The sequence below is a fragment of the Pinus tabuliformis genome, chromosome 3_1 (genome assembly GCF_031772625.1).
Source record: "Pinus tabuliformis cultivar Carrire ecotype Pingquan chromosome 3_1, CPIR1, whole genome shotgun sequence".
NCBI classification, from domain to species: Eukaryota; Viridiplantae; Streptophyta; class Pinopsida; order Pinales; family Pinaceae; genus Pinus; species Pinus tabuliformis.
Window position 1 is genome coordinate 754,631,920 of NC_142301.1, and position 24,367 is coordinate 754,656,286.

General features: G+C 38.9%; 1 pseudogene; it reads left to right on the forward strand.

Moving 5' to 3' along the window:
• Positions 1-2,415: 2,415 nt before the first annotated feature.
• Positions 2,416-24,367, forward strand: part of LOC149189568 (uncharacterized) — a 73,123-nt pseudogene continuing 51,171 nt past the window's right edge.

Below are 24,367 nucleotides of genomic sequence, written 5' to 3' on the forward strand. Positions count from 1 at the left end.
GCGTATGAAGGATGGGAAAATTACTTGGGAGAAGGGAAACTCCTACAACTCTGATTCAAATGAGGAGCTCAAGCACTGCCATAATAGATTACATGAGGTATCGATGCTGTGATGCAACAGGATTACTAAGTCACTCTGGTGTATATCTACTGAGATACACAATTTACCGTATTATGATGGCTTAGAAGATGTAAATTTATTTCTAGATAAATTTGAAAGGGATGTACAGAAGGAACATTAGTTCCAGGCACTAGACATCGCACTGAGAGTTACGCCTGCCAGATGGTGGGGTACACATAAGAATATTTTTGCAGACTAGAAGGAGTACCGAAGGATGATGAAGTTGCGGTTTGGATATGCCAATACCCGCATTATGGAAAAATATATGGGAAAGGATGATTTGCACGATAATTTGGCTCTATGGACGAAAGCATGGGGAGAGGAACCACAACCATAATGGGTTCACATATTCTACCACACTATGGATACTATTCCGATGAACTGGTATCTAGAAGCAGAGTTACGACACCGAACCGTAGATTGAGATGTTTTGAAGGAGAGCTTTCTGTTAACGTTCAATTTTGAGGACAGATTTGAGTGTATTGATGAAGTGTTACAAGAGATCAAGGCTGCAATATTCAGAATGCATGTAGAACATTTCACATGGGTACAACCAGACTGGAGTATGCAACTATACCATGCCCTGGAATTCTACAATGTTACTGCAGAATATGGTGAGGAATATCCCAGGAATATCAGTATCCCCAAGTCAGAGGGAAAGTGCAAAGTCGCAGGGCCTAAGGTAGAAGTTCCTAACATCTTAAAACCCTTGAAAACTAAGCAGGTGAACATTGGTTTAGAAGTGCAACCGAAGTTCTAATATAGGTGATTACTGGGATGAGGACAGAGTTGACAAAGTTGCAGAGTTATTGCGGGAGTATCAGGACTTTTTTCCCACAAAGTTCTTTGATCTAAAGGGGATAGTAGGTGATATGGGTGTCATGAAAATCAATTTGAAGCCATGTGCGAAGCCAATGAAGTAGCGCCGATACCGATTAAATCCTAAGTATAAAGAAAAAGTGTGCGAAGAATTGGATAAGATGCTTGCAACAAGGATTATTGAGCATATAGACGAATCAAACTGGGTTAGTCCTATGATGGTTCAGGAAAAGAAGATGAAGGGAGAAATCTGAATCTATGTAGATCTAAGAAAGTTGAACGATGCTTGTGTACATAACCCATTCCTTACTTCATTCATAGATGAAGTATTGGAGAATGTTGGTGGTTCACAAGCCTACTCGTTTATAGATGGGTTCTCGAGGTATCACTAGATCAAGATCGTGCCAAAAGATTGAAGTAAGACTACCTTTTCCATAGAATGGGGTTGTTTTCAGTATACAGTTATGCCCTTTGGACTTAAGAATGCCCCTACAATATTCTCTAGGGTGGTAGTCGCAACTTTTAAAGAATTTATTCATAAGTTTTTGGAGGTTTACTTTGATGATTGGACAGTGTTTGGGTTAGTGAAAAATCTCATTACAAGTCTCTACATAATGTTGTATACTTGTCAGAAGTATTAGATATTATCCCTTAATCCGAAGAAGTGCATATTTTGCATACCATATGGGATACTCTTGGGCCACGTTGTTTGTAAGTAGGGGTTGATTGTGGAACCGACCAAAATTGTAGTGATTATCAATCTAGAGCCTCCAAGGAATGTAAAATAGTTACACATGACATTAGGCCATATATGATATTATAGGAAGTTCATCAAGGCATATGCAGATCAATACACCCATCGAGAGATTACTGAAGAAGGATGTGACATTTTTCTTGGATGATGATTGTCATGAAATCTTGGATGTGTTGAAGGAAAAAATGGTTACATCGCCTATTCTAGTGTTCCTTAACTGGAAGAAGGAATTCCATGTACATGTAGATGCATCCTGCATAGCATTAGGAGTTGTATTAACCCAACCAAGTGTAGGTGATAGCGATCATATGATTGTGTTCGTGAGCAAAACGTTGTCTAAGGAAGAAAAGAATTATTCGACCATAGAGTGCGAAGAATTGGCAATGGTATATGAACTTCAGAAGTTCAGACATTACCTGTTGGGTGCGCACTTCAAGATGTACATAGATCATTCATCTTTGAAGTACCTCGTCAAAAACCTTATGTTGGGGGGAATTTGTAGATGGTTACTTCTCTTTTAGGAGTATGACTTCAAGGTAATTGTGAAGCTAGGGTGATTATATGTTGGACTAGATCACCTCTCGTGGATTGAGAATAGTGATGAGCCTACAAGTCTAGATGAAGGATTGCCCGATGTGCACCTCTTTTTTGTGTGTGTCGTAGATTAACATTTTGCAGACATAGTCCAATTTCTATCCACGAGTACAAATCCTAAAATTTATATGACACAACGAAAGAAAGAATTGGTGGTCAAGGCTACGGATTATTATATCATTGTAGGGAACTTATATAAAATGGAATCAGATGATGTTTTGCATAGGTATGTCCCAGATTATGAATGACAAAGCATCCTCGCTGAAGGAAATGGAGGAGTTGCTGGAGGACATTATGTGGGAAGGGAAACCACATAGAAGATCCTACGAGTGGGGATATGGTGGCCAAATGTGCACAAGGATTCCAAGGAATATTTTTGGGCATGCGATGTCTGTCAGAGAATGGGGAGGCCACCGCGAAGGGATGAATTTCATCTGAACCTGTTGGCATTATCATACAGGTGTTGTCCTTGATGGAAACTCACTCATATGAAAGATCACAGTACATCATGTCAACAACAAAGAATTACAGATCAAACTACAAAGAATGAAGAAAGCGAGGTATATGCAAAATGAAGAAAGAGAGGTATACGCAGGTTCACCTTGACCAATTTGCGTATACACACAGGTTCACTGAACACAAGTAGAGTATACATACACACGCACTTTCACAGAAGGAAAAGCGTGTATATCTTGGAAAACTAAGTTTTCGGTCCGAGGTATTTTGATCCAAGGTATTTGGTCCGAGGTATTGACCCTAGGTATTTGGTCCAAGGTATTGGTCCTAAGTGGTTTTGGTCCATGGTATTGAGAAAGGCCTAAAACTATATAAGGAGGAGAAGATCATTAGGCCAAGCATGCAAGGATTGAATATCTGATGAAGTGTGAGATCTAGTATGCAGGTTATTGGCTTATGGTGCTTTGCTTGATCTGAACCAAGGATGAACCTTAGCGGTTGATGAGGGATAAGTTCTAATGATGGAACGGGATCTTAAGCCTTGAAATGAATTATCATTATGTGGTTTGAGCATGTATAGTCTAGATCTGAATACTGACGCATGAGTTATTCTGTAAATGTTATGATCTGGGTATGATTGAAGTCTGGAATAGCTGCAAAATTCTGAATTAATATTTGCAGATATGTACACTAGTTGGCTTTGATAAAAGTGCGTATACACATTGGTTTGACACATCTAAGTAGCGTATACATTATGAAATATGATATTTGAAGTTGCAATTGGATCTGGCTATTGTTGCAGAGTTCTGGGTTTTGCTCTGTGTTCTAGTGACTATGTTTTGATGACAGTATTCTAAATGTTCAGATTGGTTGATTGTGATTTGCTTCAATGATGATGGACCTTCAGTGATTCAGTTGTGGGCGATTCAGAGGTTGATGATTAAGTTTCAATGATTGGTTAATGCAGATGTATTTGATGGTTTTATTGCAGTGGTGATAGATTTTGAGCTTCAATGTTGTTGATGGGTCCAGTATGAAAATTGGATGAAACATGGCCTTCAGATTATGGTGTTGTGTTCCAAGAGTATCTAGTCTAAAAATTTATGAAACGTGATCCCTGGAGGAAGAAAGAAGTTTGTAGCCTTCTGTAGGTCGGCGCTTACGTACTAGTAAACATATCGGCTAGTACAAGAGCTAAGGGGTTGTATCTCCCTTCCAATAGAAGCTAGATAACAAGAGAAGGTTGTAGCCTTCTGCAGGTGGGTGCCTACGTACTGGTATGAGTCTGCACTAGTACAAGATTGTAAACAAGTTTTTTACTATATTAAAAGAAGACAGTAGCACATGTTTTTTGTCCCACATTGGGTTTCCACCTTAAATCTTGGTGTTCATGTGTGATGGTTTGTTCTGTTATTACTGCACTTGGTTACTATTTATATGGTTAATTAAGTACTGATGCACTGATTAAAGATCAAAATATGATGAATTAACTGAATCATAGTTTTGTTGAATATACGTTGGTTTCCTCAAATACAGTTACGTGTACATGCGAGTTACCTTCATTGAAGTAGCTGTCAGGCAGATAAATCGTTCTTGTAGACAAGACCGATCTCCCTAGTATCTAATGATATCTAGCGACAAGCAAACCAAACAAATTCTATCTTTCCCTAAATATGCGATTTATAAATAAAGGCTAATAGATTTTTTAGGCCTACCTCGGGTCCAGTGCTAGTTTGTGGAAGCCACGCTCCGTTTGTCCAAATGAGTTCCCTTTTGAAGAATCTGCAAACACAAACAGGCACACATATCCAATAACACCTGAAAAGCCAATATAATAAACCATATTTATCATGATGATCAAGGAATTCATGAAATAAACCATAGAAGACAATTTATTGAGAAAAATGAATCTGATTGTATTAACATTAATCAAAGAAGAACTTTACAACCTTGGTGCCTTGATGCTGTACAAGCTCATCCTAGGGTCCAGCAAGAATCTCCTATACTTTGACAAGTTTCACTCTCTTCCCAAAGAAGCCAAAAGGTATGTAATATCTCCTCTCAAGCTTAACTAGGAAGTCTCAATTCCAACAGCATTTACCCTAAAAAATGTTCAGCTTTCAACCTCTCTAGCAACCAGCCCAATGCCTCAATTTATAGTGCAGAGGAGGGAAGTTACTAGGTCCACCTTCAAAGGGATAGAGCCCTCCTTCAAAGGGATAAGCTCCTCTCATCAAGGTGTTAGCTCCTTTAGTTATGGGATGCATGAACCACCTAGGAGCGAACCATCCACATCAAGATTCCTTCTAGAAGCATCCAGAATTAACCCAAAGTGAGTTTTTAAGAATAAACTTGCGCCTTTTTGACTTTCACAGGGGTCTGCACCCACTACTTTAGAGATAGAGTGGGCAGGTCTGCTGGTAACATGACCAAGGGGTGCGGGACCGCAGGGTAATGGTAAGAGAAAGTGCAGAACCAGAGTTTTATAGATTTTCAAAGACTTTCTCTCATTTTTAAAGCTTGACATGAAGAGCTGAGGTTTGAGACTTGCAAAGGAGGACAGTATGAGTGGTGATAGACTCACACTAACTGCAGAAAGTCATGGTGACAATATTTTGTGTAACAGATTGCCCCCTAAAGTGCGAAGTTTGTAGTAGATGAGGATTTCATTTATCATCTAAGAAGAGTGAAGTACTTTATCATTTTGAGGATCATCTTGTGGAGAGCCCGGTTGGAACCTGTAAAAACATTTAGTACAAAATATATATATGAGATCATATCATCGCTGAGGTACGCATTCCCATACTCAGATCAAACTGACTAGAAAACTAACTAAACTGCTCTGATATAGGAATGATCTTGCAATACATCACAAGTATAGACTCATGTAGACACAGTATGGGTGCAACCATCTATTTATGAATAGTCCACTGTATAATGAATACAAAATTCCTCGCAGCTTGGATGGTGGAAACTAGATCCAGGGTCTTGATTTCTACTTCCCAAAATAGTACGATTCTATCCATGTGAATGAATGTGTTGGAGTCGAACATGGTAGAGACCACTTGATTACCAATCTGAGGGCGGTTCGGTTGCCTCAATCGCAAGGAGAGCTATTCCTGCGTTGGTTAAAAAAGGTAGGTTTTCTAGCCTCGATGCCCATGCTTCAGCCATGTCTTGGTAGTACCTCCACCCGAATGATCTACTGAATCTCGTGCCGACCTTATTCCTTTCCCTTTCGTCCAATTTCTTCTTGGGTTCTGTCCACTCGCTTTCTGGGTAAACTGTTAACAAGTGTGAGAGAAACCACCAGTAATGTCAATGGCTCTCAAAGTACTCAGTACAATCCATGAAATGTGAATAGATGTGTTGATGTCAAACATGTCACGGAATCCTTTGATTGAAGGTCAATGATGCAACCTATCGTCGAAGGCGAGAAACCTGCCATTAAGGCATGTAGATCCCAAGGTACTAATGATTTCTAGATCATCTTTCTAGATAATGAGCTGAGGTCGATAGAAAGCGATCTGTCGTAGGCAAGCCCACAACACGAAATCATAGATCAAGTTTGAAGAAATATAGTTGCAAGGACTGACTCAGGGATGGTTAAGATGGATGACAGATATTTTGCAGATGAATGGTTTATTTGCACTGACCTCTTGAACACATAACGACACTGCAGATGGTTTGGTGACAATTGACCCAAAGCTAATACCCAGAAACTTGCTGAAGACTTTCAATATGGTTTGATTAACTGTTAGGCAAAGGATTTCCCAACCCAGGTGAACAAAAACTGTCGTGTTCAGGAGTGGTTAAACGTTTTTCTGAGACACAAAGTATGACAAACAGGTTCATTTTTCTCTCTTTTCCCCCACCATTTCTGGCAAGTACCTCTTTATTTTTGACAAGCTTGAGGAGGATAACATTTGCTTGATTATAAGCTCATCCTTTGGATGAGTCAAACTTAGTTTAAATTCGAATCCTCAGAAGGAGTGGTCCGTTCCTGTTTGTAATTGAACAGGTCCTTTATTGTTAAATTTTAACAAGTCCAGTATAGGAGAAACTCGACGTTTTTCAATTTTAAGGAGTCTGAAAAAACTTAAGAAAACTCCATGGTTGTCCTTTTTCGTAAATTTGTGTCTCCCAAGCCCGAAAAAGTATAAAATAATACTTGAGAGAACTGCTTTACCATTACGATCAAGGAGTACTTTTCATAATTAGTGTCTCTGATCCAAAAAAGTAAAAAACCGATCAATGACACGTTGTTTTATAACCAATATCGAATTTGAAACGACAAAAATCTAGCAATCTTTTCTTGTTTTTACGGTTAGAAAAGAGCTGTAAGGAGACCGTCTTTTTAATTCTATTTTAACGAGCTTAAAAAGAAAAACTCGGCAATCTTTTCATATTTTAGGAATCAGAAAAGAGCTTAAAGGTGACTCTAATGTTTTTTGTCGAAAATGATCAATTTTGCCTGAAAATTCTGTTATCCCGCACAAAAACTAAAACATTACTCATACCTGTTTAAAATAAATAAAATTGCTTCAAAAGTTACCTCTTTAAAGTGAAAAATAAACAAATTAAAAATTCATTTATTCAAAAAAGATTATAAAAAGGGCTTTTTTAAATTCATTTTTACCGTTTGATTTTAGAGTGAGAAAAGAGAGCTTTTGGTAAGAAACTTCCCGTGAAGATTGCGGAAAATCCGTCCATTGGAATCGAACACCGTCACCTCCAGGTAATCCACATCATCTTATTCTTGCATTTCATCCGTTTGAAATTTGTTTTTAGGGTTTTATTTTGATTTTTAGGAAATATTTAGGTTAAAAGACTGCGTGCGGGGGTCCGCAAGCGCAACATGCGAAACCTGCGGACCCCGACTTTTTCTCATGCAGAAAAAAGTCTGGGGCCCACACTTGCTGTTTAGGCAAAGTGCAAACCTACACACTGTCTCTAACTTAGAGGGTGCTGTCCCCGCAGCATATGTTCTAAAATTCCAAATTTTTCAAATTTTGCCCAAAAACTTTGATTTAAGATATTCTAATCTGCCTTTTCTTTGAATGTAGGGTATACATCATGCTTGACTGGCAGGAACAGGAGCACGAGGATGTGGACCTCGCCACGATTAATCATCAACCTTCGATTGATGCATTGAAGGCATGCAGTTTATTCAAATTTTGGGCCATACCTGGCATGAGGGCCCAGGTGGACTTTTTGCAGTGGCTGGTAGACAAGTGGAATGTACAGGACCAGTGTTTCTTTATTGGTGGCCACCAGCTCAAAATGGAGCTGGAAGACATTTAAATTTTGATTGGTTTGCCTAAGAGAGGTGAATAATTGACTCTATTCGGGGCTAGGCCAGGTGGCCAGTCTGTCGATAGCCTCCGGCTAGAGTTTTGTAACGACCAAACCAAGGACAAAGGGATTGATATCAAAACCATCTCCCATCCTGAACTCAAAGTAATTGCATTTACTGACACCAGAATCTACGAAAGCGCATCACTACATATGGCCACTGGATCCCAAATGCGGATGGCAGTAGACTTCTTTCGGGGCACCATCTTCAACTGGTGCGAAGCTGTGTTGGCTAATGTAAAAGGCCAACTGACTGGAGCAAAGAACGGACAACTGAAAAGCCTTGGATATGGTTTCTTAGTTGTGAGCTTTGGTTTAGAGAGGGTCCCAATGTTGGTCCCACAGCATCTTTCTGTTGGAGCTGGACTTCCCCGAGAACCCAAACTGATGTGTTGGGTTGCAGTTATGGCCCGTCATCCTGAGGAGGGTTCAGAGGTTGTTCGATTTCCTCCTGAGTATTTTCATTGGTTGGAAAACCAAATTTTTGCAATTCAGGATTTTCCTTATGCTGGGATGGATTATCGTGGTGACCCAGACATGGCTCTTCCACTAGGAAAGCAATGGGATGACTCAGGTAAAATCATTTTCAACATTTCCTAATTTAATTTTTTTTGTTTTTATTTTTAAATCGTCCCAAAATTGATAGTAAAAAGTTTCAAATGCAGATGTAGGTCCACGGCGACCAACCACTCTCCAGCCCTATGAGAGGAAACAACTAGCTGTAGCAGCACCAACCCCACAGGACGAATCTACAGAGACCTTGGCTGAATTGGAAAACCATCTAGAGCGTTTGACAACAGACATTATAGAGACTAGCATAGATGACATTCCTCTTAGGCTACAACGCTATGTGATTGGGGTCCCAGGACCTTTCAGGAGGTTCCTTTGTAGGGTGGCCCGTATAGTGGTTTCTTATCGTGATCATCACCAGTGATAGGATGATCGCTTGTTGTAGACTCATATGACATTTTTGCTTTTTGTATTATCATTTTGCCGATCATAAGGTGTTTTTCAACCTATGATCGAAGACGATGTATATTTGACACACTCTTATGCTATGCTATATCACTATTACTAGCTATCTTGTAAAACATGTTTATGGAATGTTTTTAAATTTACCGTTTGATTATTGCAAATGTCTACTTAACATTCGAGAAGCAATTGCATCTGCTAATGTATTTAAATATCTTGGAATATGTTGATATTCAATATAGTCAAATTCACGTTCCAAGAGACGAACTCTCAAAAAATAATCTCAATAACACTGGATTTCTAATGGCATAAACTCTATTAAGCTGTAACACAACAAGTTCAGAATCTAACCTCACAATCAAACTCCGAATCCCAAATGAGATGGATTCAGATAATAACTCAATCACTGCACTATACTTTGCAATGTTTTTCGTTGTTTGACTGAGGCTTACCCCATGCATAGATACCAACTCATCAGAGGGTGAATAGATAACCCAAGCTGCAGAAGAAATGTTCCGTGTATTACAACAAGCACCATCAGCGAAACCAATGTATGTTTGGAGAGATGTCGACATCTGCAATATCAAGAGTAAAATCAAGATAAGCAGGAATAATGACAAAAACACTCTCTAAACTAAGCACACTTTTCTAATCTAAAACACACCAGCTAGAAAGAAAACTAACCTAACTAAAAATCTCCACACCCAGATTTAAGCATAATATCTCTTCAGGTAAAGACCATTTCTGGATTTACCTAAAGAGACTCCGTCAAAGTATACCAATTGATAGGCCCCTTTTGCCATCTTTCTCTTGACAACATAAGGACCATGCCACATGGGTACGAATTTTCCAGCGCCCAACTTATCATTTGCTTGATCGTACAGTAAGACTAGGTTTCCTTCCAAAAAATTACGAGGTGTAACGTTTCGATCATACTGAGCTTTAATACGTTTGGCATGAGTTTCGATTGCTAGTGCAACATCACGTCGATTCTCATCTAGCTGAGCCAAGTACAACAAATGTTTCTCCTCTTCGGAAGTGGCTGGAAGTAATTCTATGGCCATTTGCAATGACGGGATTTCGCATTCAATGGGTAACACAGCTTCCAAACCGTAAACTAGTTGGAAAGGAGTGAAACCGGTTGATGTTTTAACTGAGGTTCGATACGCCCAAAGCGCTGAAAATAACATGTTATGCCAATTCGACCTATGAATTCCAATGATTCATTGGATCATAATGACTAGAACTTTGTTGATGGCTTCAACTAGACCATTAGCCTGTGGATAATATGGAGTTGAACTATCGTGACGCAGGCCAAGTTGGTTTGTTAGTTCAGTCATCATAATATTTCAGAAATGATGCCCATGATCAGTGATAATCGCTTGTGAAACACCGAACCTAGCAATTATATGATTGAAAATGAAAATCGCAGCAGTTATGTCATCTGCCGAAAATGTAGGCATCGCCTCGCCCCACTTGGTAAAATAATCTACCGCAAGGATGATATACGCATGCCCCCCGGCTGAGTGAGGGTTACATGTAATAAAATCGATACCCCATTTCGCAAAAGGACCAACGACAATTATAGGGTGGAGAGGAGCAGGAGGAGCGCGCATCTCTTGATCAAAAATTTGGCAGTTGTGGCATTTTCAGACCGCATGAATACAATCTTTAAACAAAGATGGCCAGAAATAGCCAGCGCGCAATATATTTTGGGCTGTGGCAAACCCAGACATATGACCGCCACACGCTCCAGAGTGACATTCATTTAGAACCCTTTCAGCCTCCTCATGAATTAAACAACGCCGGAAAACAGAGTCTACCCCACGACGATAAAGAGTATCTCGAATAATTTTGAATTGTTGGGATTGGAATCGTATTTTCCAACACTGAGATCTTGAAATTTCAGGCTGAAAGGATTGGGTTTGGAGATAAACTATGATATCTCCATACCATGGATCAAGAGTGCTGATTAGAAACAAGGATTCGTCCACAATGGGCTCTTCCGCCACAGTTTTAGTATCAGCACGCGGGAAGTCACACATCAACTCCGCAAAAACTAAAGATTTCTTTGACTTAGATTTTTCAAACTCCAAGTCAAATTCATGCAGGATAACAATCCATTTGGAATACTTGTCCCCTAGAAATTTTTTGGTCAAAATGTAGATCATAGGGTTGCAATCAGAAATTACTGTAGTTTTGTGTAGTAAAATGTAATGACGAAATTGTTGGACAGCTTGAACAGTTGCCAAGGCCAATTTCTCCACATGTGAATATTTTAGCTCAGTTGGATTCAAAGTGCAACTAAGGTAATAAATCACATGTTCACTATCGAATTCATCTTCCTGAACTAACACCATTCCGATGGTGGAATGAGAGGCGGCGAGATATAAGAAGTAGTCCTGGTTGTAGTTGGGAGGATGAAATAACGGTGCATGGGTCAACACGTGTTTTAATGCATCAAAAGATTTTTTGGCTATCTCATCCCAAAAGAATGGAGTATTCTGTTTCAACAACCAGGTAAAACCCTTTGTTATCTCAGCGTAGTTAGGAATGAATCGATGTAAAAAGTTTGCTTTCCATTGTAAACTTTGGAGTTGGCGAAGAGTCGAAGGAGGAGGCAATTTGACAATAGCTTCAACCTTCGAGGGATCAACACGAATGCCGGCTTTTGAAACAACAAATCCCAGTAACCGACCCATTTCTATACAGAAAACACAATTATGTGGATTCAACCTAATTCTATAATGCCTACACCTCATAAAGATTGCTCGTAAATGAATGAGATGATCGGCTCTATGTAATGAATGAGCAGGTAAATCATCGAGATAGGGTTGCACAATGTGCTTGATGTCATGAAACGCGTAAGACATGGCCCTTTGAAAAGTTGCACCGGCGTTCTTAAGCCCAAAAGGTAATTTGCAATAAGCAAATGTCCCCCATGGACAAATGAAAGCCGTTTTTGGTTGATCAGCAGGTAGAATATTGATTTGATTATAACCGGAAAAACCATCCATGAAGGAGAATATTTCACTGTCGGCACAATCATCAATGATTTGATCGATATAGGGAGTTGGATAATTTTCTTTTGGACAGGCTCGATTAATATCCCTATAATCGATGCATATTCTTATTGTTCCTTGCTTTTTGTTAATAGGAACAATATTCGATACCCAATCCGTTAAGGGAATTGGATAAATGAAACCTGCTTTAAGTAATTTTTCAACTTCTGCTTTAATAGCAGCAGCTTTTCGCGGGTGAATCTGACGCAAATGTTGCCAGACAGGTTTAGCATCCGGGTAAGTTTTGATTTCATGAACAACAATTGCTGGGTCAATTCCTGGCATTTCCTCATATGAACAGGCAAACACGTCATGGAATTCTTGAAATAGGGCCTTATATGTTTGAATTTCATCTTCCGTACAAGAGGCACCTATATGAATGTTTTCAACAATTCCAGGCTTAACCGAAATGTCAATAGGAATAGTTTGAGAAATATTTCCCAAATTTAAATCAGAATTAGGATTTTGAAATGGATTCTGAGGTTCCTTGACATAATTAGTTGTAAAAATAGATGAAAAATCATTTTCAGAACGACCAATCTCAGGTAAAAATGAAGATCTATGATGAAGATCTTCCCATGGTAAATCATCAACAGACAAGATTTCACGAATTTGCTCATCAGTGTGAACAAGTTCGGAAAAAATTGTTGAATCTGAGTCTAATATGGAAAGTGATTCTTCATGGACCACATTCATTAAGTGAATTTCGGTTGAAGAAGGGTCGGAAAACAATTGTACGGCCTGATACGCAATTTCATATGGACTCAAAGGCATAGCATCACCAAATGAATCTATCTCAGATTTGGAAGGTACGATCCAAGGATCATCATAAACAATAGTGTCTGATGAAATCATATGAATGGTTGCAGTAGAAGGCGATACGTTAGGAGGAGGAAAGGAAAAAGTTCCTAGTAAACCAGAATCTTTAACTAGTCCTACTCCAACATCCTTATAAGGGATAGTTGTTTTGCCGACATGTTGGATACTTTCAGAAGAGGCTGGGTTGGATGAAAAGTAAGTTAGTTGGTATATAGTTATGATCTTTCCATTATGAGGAAACTTTATAAGCCGAAAGACCGATGAAACAACAGTTGTCATAGCGTAAGACCAACTACGACCCAAGAGAAGGTTGTAATCTAGAGGGGCATCAACCACTTCCACATCTAGATTAACAGTTTTGCCTTCAACCCCTATAGGCAAATCCTGTAGAATGCCGAAAGGATGGAACCCACGGCCATCAAAAGCCTTTAGAATCGTCGGGGATTGGTTAAGTGTAGGAGAACCAAGCGATCTCCAACACTGGATCGACATAATACATGTTGAAGCTCCCTCATCAATCATAGTCCTATAGCAAGGTCTATTTTTGACTAACACTGGAATCTGGAAAGCCATTTGATGAGGTAAGCGAGGTGTACTATTTTCTAAATCGAAAATTATAAGGTTCGAGTCCTGAACATCAACAACTCCTATAGCTGAAAATAGCAATTTACGCTGTGCTAGACATGATTGCAGCACCTCCAAAGCCGACATTGCTGAAGGTGAAATAGCCAAATCTTGAACAATTTTATAGTTCTGAGCAGCTCTCGCATTTGGATTGAAAGCTGAATTTCGAAGTATACCCTTGGCGGGCAGTTTGATTACTAATTCTGGGTTAGGTTTCTCGATCTGTAGTGGATCGGAACTGGGAGTTGAAGTTGATGGGTTCGAATTAGAAGATTCTACTTCCTTACCACCAATAGGACTTTTACTTCCATAATCTTGCAATTTTGTCGCAATCCTAACATGGGACATCATCATGGGTTCTTTTGAGGCATTTGAGGAAGAACCTATAATCTTACTGTCTTGACTAGGAAAAGGATCCTTCAAAACAACAGGTGTTTGAGAACCTTTGACGATTTTCGCAACCTCAGCACGATGAAGGCAGTCTCTTGTAAAATGCTCTTCGTCACAAATGAGACAAGGATAACGAGGTTTGCGTTTCTCATCAGTAGATTCCATTTTTTCTGGTTTCTCTTTCGAATTTTTATCTGTTTTATTTTTCTTCTTCCCTTTCTTTTTATCGTCGGATTTTGATTTGGCCGTTGATGACTCTACAACATGAATATCGGCAGAAATTTCCACGAAAGAGTCTCCTGTCGGGGAATCTGGTAAAGTTATAATAGGAGAAGAATTCTTGGAAGATTTCTTCTTACTTTTGGTATTAACTATACCAATCATACCATCAGTGGCATGAGACCCTGAAGGAGCTGCAGTTATTTGATTTTGTTTAGGAAGGTTGGGGATTTTCTTGTGTAAGGTACCCGACTGCGTATAAACGAGGTGGAGGTACTAAGCTTGAGCAATTACTTTCTCTTCAGTAACGACTCCTGCCTTAGCTACATCCTCAGTGATTTTCGGTAATAATGATTTAACAAACCATTCTGTTAAGATCTGATCCATAATAAAACTTTCACTAAACGCCATCAACGTCTCCATTCATGAATGTGATCTGAAATGTAAGTGGACGTTGACTGTTTTAATGAAGTTAATAATTCCGTGCCATTGTCATATCTCACAGGCAACTGAAAATGAGTTAAGAATGAAGTAGCTAGCTGACTAAAGTTATAAAAAATGGCTCGCGGTAACTCAATGTACCACTTGGCCACAAGACCAATTAGAGTGCGTTAAAAAAGCCGTAAATGAATTGAATCATCTGAAATGGAGTTAGATGCACACCAAAGGTGAAAAGTCATCACATGGTTCGACGGATCCTCTCCTGATTTACCTTCAAACTTTGGGATGTCACTGGGAAACTTATTTAGCATTGGCAGCCAAAACGGAAGATAATTAATCAGATCGTTTGTAAGGCGTGACAAATCAAGTAAGTCCAAAGTTGCAATGAACGGTAACTGATGATTAGGGTCTCTAAAACCCTGGGTCATGAGACCAGCCCTAGGAGGAGGATATCCATGATAACTAGGAATTGGAATTGCATTTGGGATATTATATCCTCTTAGAAAACCAGGATTAATCGGACTGTACTGGGGTTGTTGTGGTTGCTGATAAGTATATCCAGGGTACGGTTGATATTGATAGACTGGGTTCTGCACAGCAGGACCGAATTGGTACTGTCCCTGGTACGGTTGATAAGTAAATTGAGGTTGACTTGTGACAATCGTACTTGGACCAGGTTGTCCTACAGGAATTTTAACCAAAGTTTGAATTGTAGGTCCAGACTGAGGTAAAGATGCTTGAGGAGTTGATGCAGGGACAGTAGAAACCGGAGTTGCCGATACTCCAGAAGTAGGTGGGGTAGATGGAATAGATGTTGCAACAGTTGCAGCAGTCGTTTGAGGTGGAGTTCGAGGTGAACTAGGCCCAGGCTGAGAAACTACAGAAGGTGCAGAAGTTTGAATTGTAGGCTAGACAGGTTGCTGGGTTGAACCAGAAACCAAGGGTTGTCCAGATTGAGATGACAACTGCACGTTCAGTTGTAAGATCTGTTGAGATTGAGATGGATCCCACACTAATTTCATTATGGGGTATAGACCCATAGAAGGTTGAGCATATTGAGGACCATAACCGGGTTGAGGGTAGGGTTGATAATTCAAAAGTACATTTCCAGTTCCTTGGACAAATGATTGACCTGAAGGTGATTGGAAACCTTGGGTTGGATACTAACCTTGAGGTTGATAACCTTGAGGCACGTACTGATACTGGGGTTGACCTTGAGGTACATATTGATACTGGGGTTGACCTTGAGGTACATACTGAGTCTGGGGTTGACCTTGAGAATGTAATGTCTCGTAGGTATGTACTGTCCTTGAGGTTGCCCCCTAGGCGGTAATTGGGTACCTTGAGATTTCCCCCAAGGAAATAATTGAGGACCTTGAGGCTACCCCTCAGGCGGTAACTGGCCACCTTGAGGTTGCAGATTTGAAATGGTACCTGACATCATAAGAATATCTTCTACACTCAACGACTTAGTTCCGTTATTACCAGTTAATAACCCTTGTTCAATAGGTTGAGGAGATGCTCCCAAAAAAATACCAGTAAGTGATTGATACCCAGAGGGAACAGAAGGACCACCATATAAAAATGTTTTTGGAGATTGAGAAAACATGGATGACTGTCTCGACATATTCAAAGGAGGATAATAACCCCTAGGTGTTGGATGAAAAGGAATGCGAGGTGGTGAAAAACTTAGTCTCGGGATTTTCAAAAAATTGGTCAATGAAAGATACCAAGCGTCCCTCCTAGGTGGACTGTAAAAGATCGATTCATGCTCCCTAAGTTCTATAGCTGGTTGATTTTCAGGGATAGGTATACCTTCTTCGGGAGTAACAAGTTCTTCAATAGCAATAACTCTAGAAGGAAGATTTTGGGTAATGACTCTTTCTACCCTGGGTGAACGAGGACCACTGGAAGTTGGAGAGGCAAATCTTGATGATGGAGTAGCAGCAGGTTCAATTTCAAGTTCCTCGGCTAATTCACTAGTAGAAGAAAAACTACCAGTAACTTCAGAAAATGAAACAGGTTCAACAATATACTCCGGTGCTTGAACTTGATAATCAGGATCCACAACTAAAGAAGACTCTCCTTCTTCATGTGACCCAACTCTACTGTCACTAGGAGTTACAAGGGCTCGTGCCCTTCTATCTGGCTTGGTGAAAACTCAGGAGGTTGGCTCCAAAGTCTATAGGACTGTCTCGGTAATTCATCCACGATTAAAAAATTTTAATTACTTCACACGTAAACAAAGAAAAATCTCAAAGAAAACCACCTAAAGTCTCTAAAGAACCAAACAATTTTGAATCACATGCCTAAAGAATCTAGGAGGTCAAACCACACACGAACAGTAACTTTCTCTACCGAAAACACTAGTTGGTGATGAAATCCAACATCGTAGAATTCACTACAGAAATGGCAGTTGGAACAGTTACCCCGGCAACCTACTTAATGAATAGACTGGCACAAGTTTCTCCATTAAACCGTCTTGAGTGAAGAGAATCCCCTAGAAAATCCAAGTGAGTCTAACCGACGTCTGCTCCAGGTACAGTGGGATCTTCCCTCCACCGTCACCTTAGGAAAGAAGCCTATATAATATGGTCACTATGGTTACCAATGGAAACAAATATACCTGGGGGAATAGTCTGTGATCCGATACATACGCAAGGGCAGAGTAGCAAGCTCAATCCCCTTGAAGGCTCCTTGACATAATCCAAGGTTTACCAAAAAGTGACCCCAGGCTCCTCGACAATGGTTAATCCAGGGTTTACCGTTTTTAATACGTGTATATCTGCTATCGTTCCCAATGAGGAGGAATTGATTACCCCACTGGTTCGGATATGACCTCGTGCTTGACTCCTTTAAGAGGAGCTTCCCAGAGCATAGATGTAACAATTTGAATTTATCTCCTACCGTAATATACAGCTACTTGTTTGTTTTACTATCTTGGAGAGTTAATTACTCCCTACTCGAAGATACTAGCCTAAGCTATGTTGGTGATAAAGAGCCCTAGAAATAAAAATATTACTAGATAGATTTTACTTTAAGCGTTATTTTTATTGATTTTTTCTTAAGTCAAAAGGTGCGGAGATGAAACTTTATGGTGTGAAGACTCGACTCCAAAACACTAAAAATTCACTTAAGATGATAAACAATCCTTTTTCTTCAATGAACTTCTAGCTAAAGAAAGAGTTGAGAATGCAAATGCTTGTAAAACAAATCTTTCCTTAACAATCAAATGAAAAGAAGAACTTTTTGTCTTTTTCAATACACTCAAAACGAGACTGCTAATTATGCTTCATGAAAAAAATCCTTTTTCTTCAACAATCAAAAACTACAGAAAACAAACTTTTCAAAAGAGATTTTTTTTTTTTTTTAATTTTATAAAACACTCAAAACTATTCAAAAGTCTAATCTCGAGATCTATAAATTCTAAAAAACTAATTGAAGTAAAAGCTTACAAGATTTCTTTTCAAGGATGTTTTACTTAGTTATGAGCAAACTAAGGACTAATTTGTCCAGAATCACAAATTAATCAAAAAACAACCAGCTTTTGTTTTCTTTTTAAAAATGAAATCCAAAATTTTCAAAACAAGTTCTTTCGAAGCTTCGCAAAGAGAAAAATGAGATGTATTCCTCAACAAAGGTAGATTTTACAAATCGGTCAGACTCATAAGAAGACCAGCAAAAACTAGGGTGATCTGAGGTTTCTAAGGCTTCTAAGCTCTGAGTTACTACAAAGACCAAATAAAAATCAAGCCAGGCACACAAAGCTTCTAGAAATTCACCTAAAACCTAAATGCCAATGGAATTAATCTATGAAACGTTTCCAACAAGACACGTGTAGATCTGGGCAGAGGCTAAAACACATAAACAAATCCTAGGCTTAACTGAATGAAAAGATTTTAAGTTTTTCAAAATTTTGACAGGGTCCGCAGGCCCCCAGTATACCCAGGTGTGGTACCGCTCTGTATGTAAAGCAAAAGTGCAGGGATGTCCACACCGTGTTACAAACAGAGGGTGCAGTCCTCTTCCAAAAGCGTGAAAAACAAAAAATAATTCAAAATCTAATGAACCTACCCAATACCACACACATCAAGCAAAAACTAGAAACAAAGAAATAGTTTCTCAAGTCAAAGTAAAAGCAAATGCAAAAAACCAAAAAATTCAAGTCCCCAGTGGAGTCGCCATTTTGTCGGGCGGATAAATCGTTCTTGCGGACAAGACCGATCTCCCTAGTATTTAATGATATCTAGCGAAAAGCAAACCAAACAAATTCTATCTTTCCCTAAATATGCGATTTATAAATAAAGGCTAATAGATGTTTTAGGCCTACCTCGGGTCCAGTGCTAGTTTGTGGAAGCCACGCTCCGTTTGTCCAAATGAGTTCCCTTTTGAAGAATCTGCAAACACAAACAGGCACACATATCAAATAACACCTAAAAAGCCAATATAATAAACCATATTTATCATGATGATCAAGGAATTCATGAAATAAACCATAGAAGACAATTTATTGAGAAAAATGAATCTGATTGTATTAACTTTAATCAAATAAGAACTTTACAACCTTGGTGCCTTGATGTTGTACAAGCTCCTCCCAGGGTCCAACAAGAATCTCCTCTACTTTGACAAGTTTCACTCTCTTCCCAAAGAAGCCAAAAGGTATGTAATCTCTCCTCTCAAGCTTAACTAGGAAGTCTCAATTCCAACAACATTTACCCTCAAAAATGTTCAGCTTTCAACCTCTCTAGCAACCAGCCCAATGCCTCAATTTATAGTGCAGAGGAGGGAAGTTACTAGGTCCACCTTCAAAGGGATAGAGCCCTCCTTCAAAGGGATAAGCTCCTCTCATCAAGGGTTTAGCTCCTTTACTTATGGGATGCATGAATCACCTAGGAGCGAACCATCCACGTCAAGATTACTTCTAGAAGCATCCAGAATTAACCCAAAGTGAGTTTTTAAGAATAAACTTGCGCCTTTTTGAATTTCACAGGGGTCCGCACCCACTCCTTTAGAGACAGAGTGGGCAAGTCCGCAGGTAACATGACTAAGGGGTGCAGGACCACAGGGTAATGGTAAGAGATAGTGCGGAACCATATTTTTATAGATTTTCAAAGACTTTCTCTCATTTTTAAAGCTTGACATGAAGAGCTGAGGTTTGAGACTTGCAAAGGAGGACAGCATGAGTGGTGATAGACTCACACTGACTGCAGAAAGTCATGGTGACAATATTTTGTGTAACAGTAGCATATATAAATTTGAGTATGAAAGGAAAAAGATTATTGATTTGACTAATACTGATTCACCCCCCTCTCAGTATTATTTCCAACAATTGGTATCAGAGAAGGTCCTTTAGAAGAAGCTTGATCACTTGAAGGGAGATTCGTCAACATGAATAATCAGGAAATCATGGGATCCATCAGACTGCCAATATGTGATGGGAGCAATTTTGTTTATTGGAAAATAAGAATCACAAACTATCTACAATTGCTTGGAATAGATGTCTGGGAAATTGTGGAAGGAGGATATACATTTCCAACAACAATTCCTACAGATACGGCAGGTAAAAAGGATTATGAAACCAATGCCAAAGATGTCACTATTTTATTGGGAAGTTTGTTGAAATAAGAGTTTGTCAAAGTCATGCAGCTCAAATCCGCCAAATAAATATGGGACAAAATCGTTCTAAGCTGCAAAGGAAACTCTCAAGTAAAACATGGTAAGCTTCAAAATCTTAGAATTCAGTATGAAACTTTTAAGATGCATAGTGATGAAAGCATAGGTAGTTACTTCCTACGTATAGATGAGGTTGTTAATTCTATGAAGAATATAGGTGAAGAAATTAAGGAAGTTACCTTAGTTGAGAAAGTTTTGAGATCCTTGTCTGCTAAATTTGAACCCAAAGTGTCTGCCATAGAAGAAAAACAAGATCTGCAGAATATCACTATGACGCAGCTTCACGGAATATTAATTGCCTTTGAGATGAGAAAAGGAGGACCATCAGATATGAGAGAAGCTGCATTTAAAGCATCAACAAAGGGAAAAGAAAAAGAAAAACACAATGAATCAGGACACATTTCATAAGAAGAAGATGAGATAAATTTTGTGAAGAAGCTTCAACGGGGTTCTGGAAGGTTCAAAGGTAAGCTACTTTTCAAATGCTTTTCTTGTGGTAGAGTTGGTCATTACGCTGCTAGATGTCCTCATGTCAAAGGAAAGATGTCTAAAGAAGTTAATAAAAGTTATTATGCTCATGATGATAGTGATGGCTTGTCAAATAGTGATGAAGATGATCAAGTAATTAAACTACTCTTGGAATATGAAAATAATGCCTCAGAAAAGGAAGATTTCCTTAAATAAATCAATCAACTTAAAATCAGTTTGGCAGAAAAGGATACAGTCATAAACATAGTGACACATCAACTCACTGAAAAGGACAAACACAATGAAGTATTAGAATGTTAAGTAGTAAGTCTAAGAAAAGAGATGCTCAACAAGGAGATAAAAATTCAACCCCATCAACAACCAAGGAAATAAATTCTTCAAAGAAAATCTTTTACTCCTAACTGTGGAAGTGATAGTCAGTTATTTCCTTCGATGAATGATGTTGACTGTTTTATATGTCATAATTTTGGACATGTCGCAACCATATGTAGAAGTAGAATGGTTCAAGACCATCACATAGAAAGATCATCACGTTCCAAGTACTTTAAGGGATATTATTTTGCTTGCAATATGTTTGGTCACAAAGCTATTGATTGCAATAAAAGGAATATGAAACATGTAAGATGTTATGTGTGTAACAAGTTTGGACATAAAGAAAAGGAATGCAGGAGCAAATTTCGAACACCAAACCAAAAGGAGCATATGTCATCACAATCCAAGGTATTGAAGAAGACGGAATTTTTGTCAGAAAGATGTGGCATAGCTCAGTTTGCAGACATAACAGACCCAGGGGAAGCTAAAAGTGTAAAACTTCAGTATTCCAATTTTCATACGCAGCTATTATGAAGATAAGTCATGTATATATGTGAGTTAGAAGCTGCACAGTTGCGTATATGGTGTTTTGAGAAAAAAGAAGCGGGATAGACTCAGGAAAAGGAGTCTGATATGGTTCAGTCACTTATTTTCTCTGTTTGATGATGGTTATAATTTGTTGATGATATGTAGAAATGTGTTGGTGCTCACAAGTTGGTACAGGTTCAGGGGGAGCATATGCTTCTAATAATGCATTGTTGGCATTATCTTAGAAGATCTTGGTACAGATCCACATAGTTGTTTTGATTTAGGGGACTCTTTTGATGATGGAAATATATAGGCTGTTGATCCTGATGCTGCTGATGGTGCAGATCATGTGATAGTTGCTGATAACTATCATGGTCTTGTTTAGATCGGTTATCCTTGTTATAAATATCATGTATATCATTTGATGTAAAGGTCATGAGAAGACCTAATTTGTAACCCCACTATGCATGAGAAGGATGATGTAATATTTTCTATGTCAGTCATGTATAAACATTTGGTATATCCCCACTTGGTTGGGTGGATGAGTCAAATTTGGTATATTCCCACTTGGTTGGGAGATGGATGTATGTATGAGTCATTGGTGATAGGAAGGTCATCCTCACATAGTTGAGTTATAGAGTCATGTTATTCTTTTAGAAAACATTTTTGCAGACTTTGCTTGTGCTCAAGGGGAGCATGGACGGTTTCAGTGCATCTCAGCATGGAAAAAAGGGGAGCTCAATCAGAGAATTTAGCATGTACTCAGGGGGAGCATGTACAACATAATGTATGTAAAAGGGAGAAAATATCTTGGTCCACCCTTTGCCCTTGATGTCAAAGGGGGAGAGTGACTTGGTGTTGTTGTTGCCATCAAGTCCAAAAGGGGAGATTGTTGGCATTATGATATAGGTGTTGTCCTTGATGGCAACTCACTTAGATGAAAGATCACAGTACAACATGTCAACAACAAAGAATTACAGATCATACTACAAAGAAAGAAGAAAGAGAGGTATAAGCAGAATGAAGAAAGAGAGGTATATGCAGGTTCACCTTGACCAAGCTGCATATACACACAGGTTCACTGAACACAAGTAGTGTATACATAAACACGCACTTTCACAGAAGGAAAAGCACGTATATCTTGGAAAACTAAGTTTTTGGTTTGAGGTATTTGGTCCAAGGTATTTTGATCCAAGGTATTGGTCCAAGGTATTTGGTCCGAGGTATTAACCCTAGGTATTTGGTCCAAGGTATTGGTCCTAAGTGGTTTTGGTCCATGGTATTGAGAAAGGCCTAAAACTATATAAGGAGGAGAAGATCATTAGGCAAAGCGTGCAAGGATTGAATATCTGGTGAAGTGTGAAATCTAGTATGCAAGTGTTGGAAATAATACTGATAGGGGGGGTGAATCAGTATTATCAAGCCAAATAATCCCTTTTTCAAATTCATATGATATACGCTACTTGAGTTAATTAAAACCGCGTATATATGCAACTATGTCGAAATAAAACCACGTATAAAATGCAAACTTATAATTTACTTTATCTGTCAGATGTTGATTGTTAATCTGTGTATCAAAATCAAGTAACTTGTAACCAGGAACAGTAAAAACAGAGCAGAAGACAATCACACACAAGAACACAAGATATAAGGTGGAAACCCAATGTGGGTGGAAACCACCTGCTGCAATTCATCTCTATTTTCTTTTAATTAGAAACTTCCTTTTACAATGTACTTGTGCAGTCCTTTACCAGTATGCAGGCTACAACCTGTAGAGAGCTACAACCCTCTCTCGTTCTCCAGCTTCATCTGGAAGGGAGATAAAACCCCCTTAGCTCTTGCACTAGTCAAGATACTAGTACGTAGGTGTTGGCCTACAGAAGGCTACAACCTTCTCTTTCTTCCAGTGACCACGTTTCATAAATTTTCAGACTGGATCCACAAATAACATCAATCAAACATCAAGAATTTCTGCATTAACCAATCACCTTCTCACCAATCAAAACTGAATCAAAATAAACACTTCTCTGACGACTATACCCAGATCACAGTAATAGTAACCACACACCAAATCTGAACCTAGAACACTGCAGCAATAAACAGAAGTAGCAAGATCACAACTCAAAATATATACGCTACTTTAACAACCTGAAACTTGTGTGCATACGCTTCTTCGTATGGAACAACTTGCGTATACGCTGTTTTCCTTCACTGAACCAGCGTATATACGCGCCCTCACTGAACTGAACCTGCGTACCGATCTACAAAAGATAATTCACTCTTTCAAATATTCAGACACTGATTAACCCAGATTATCAGATTTATAGATCACGCATGCGCCATATATAACAGATAAAAATCATGCAAAGATATTATCATTCAAGCCAAGAGATTATAACCCATCAATAGACCTTATCCTTCTTTGCGCTAAGGTTCCTCCTTCATTCAGATCCAGATCTGCTCCACAACGCTAATCGCCAATATTTCAGATCTCACACTTTAACAAATATTCAATAATAATTCAGATGATCCTTTTCCACATGATCTCCTTTCTCTTTTATAGTTTTAGGCCTTCCACAATACCACGGTCCAAAACCATAATAAGCAAAACCAAGGACCCAATACCTAGGGTCAACACTTCTGACAAGATACCATGGTCCAAAACCATAGGTTCAAATACCGAGGACTAACTACCACGGACCAAAAGTAAGTTCTCCAACATATACGCGCTTTTCTCTGC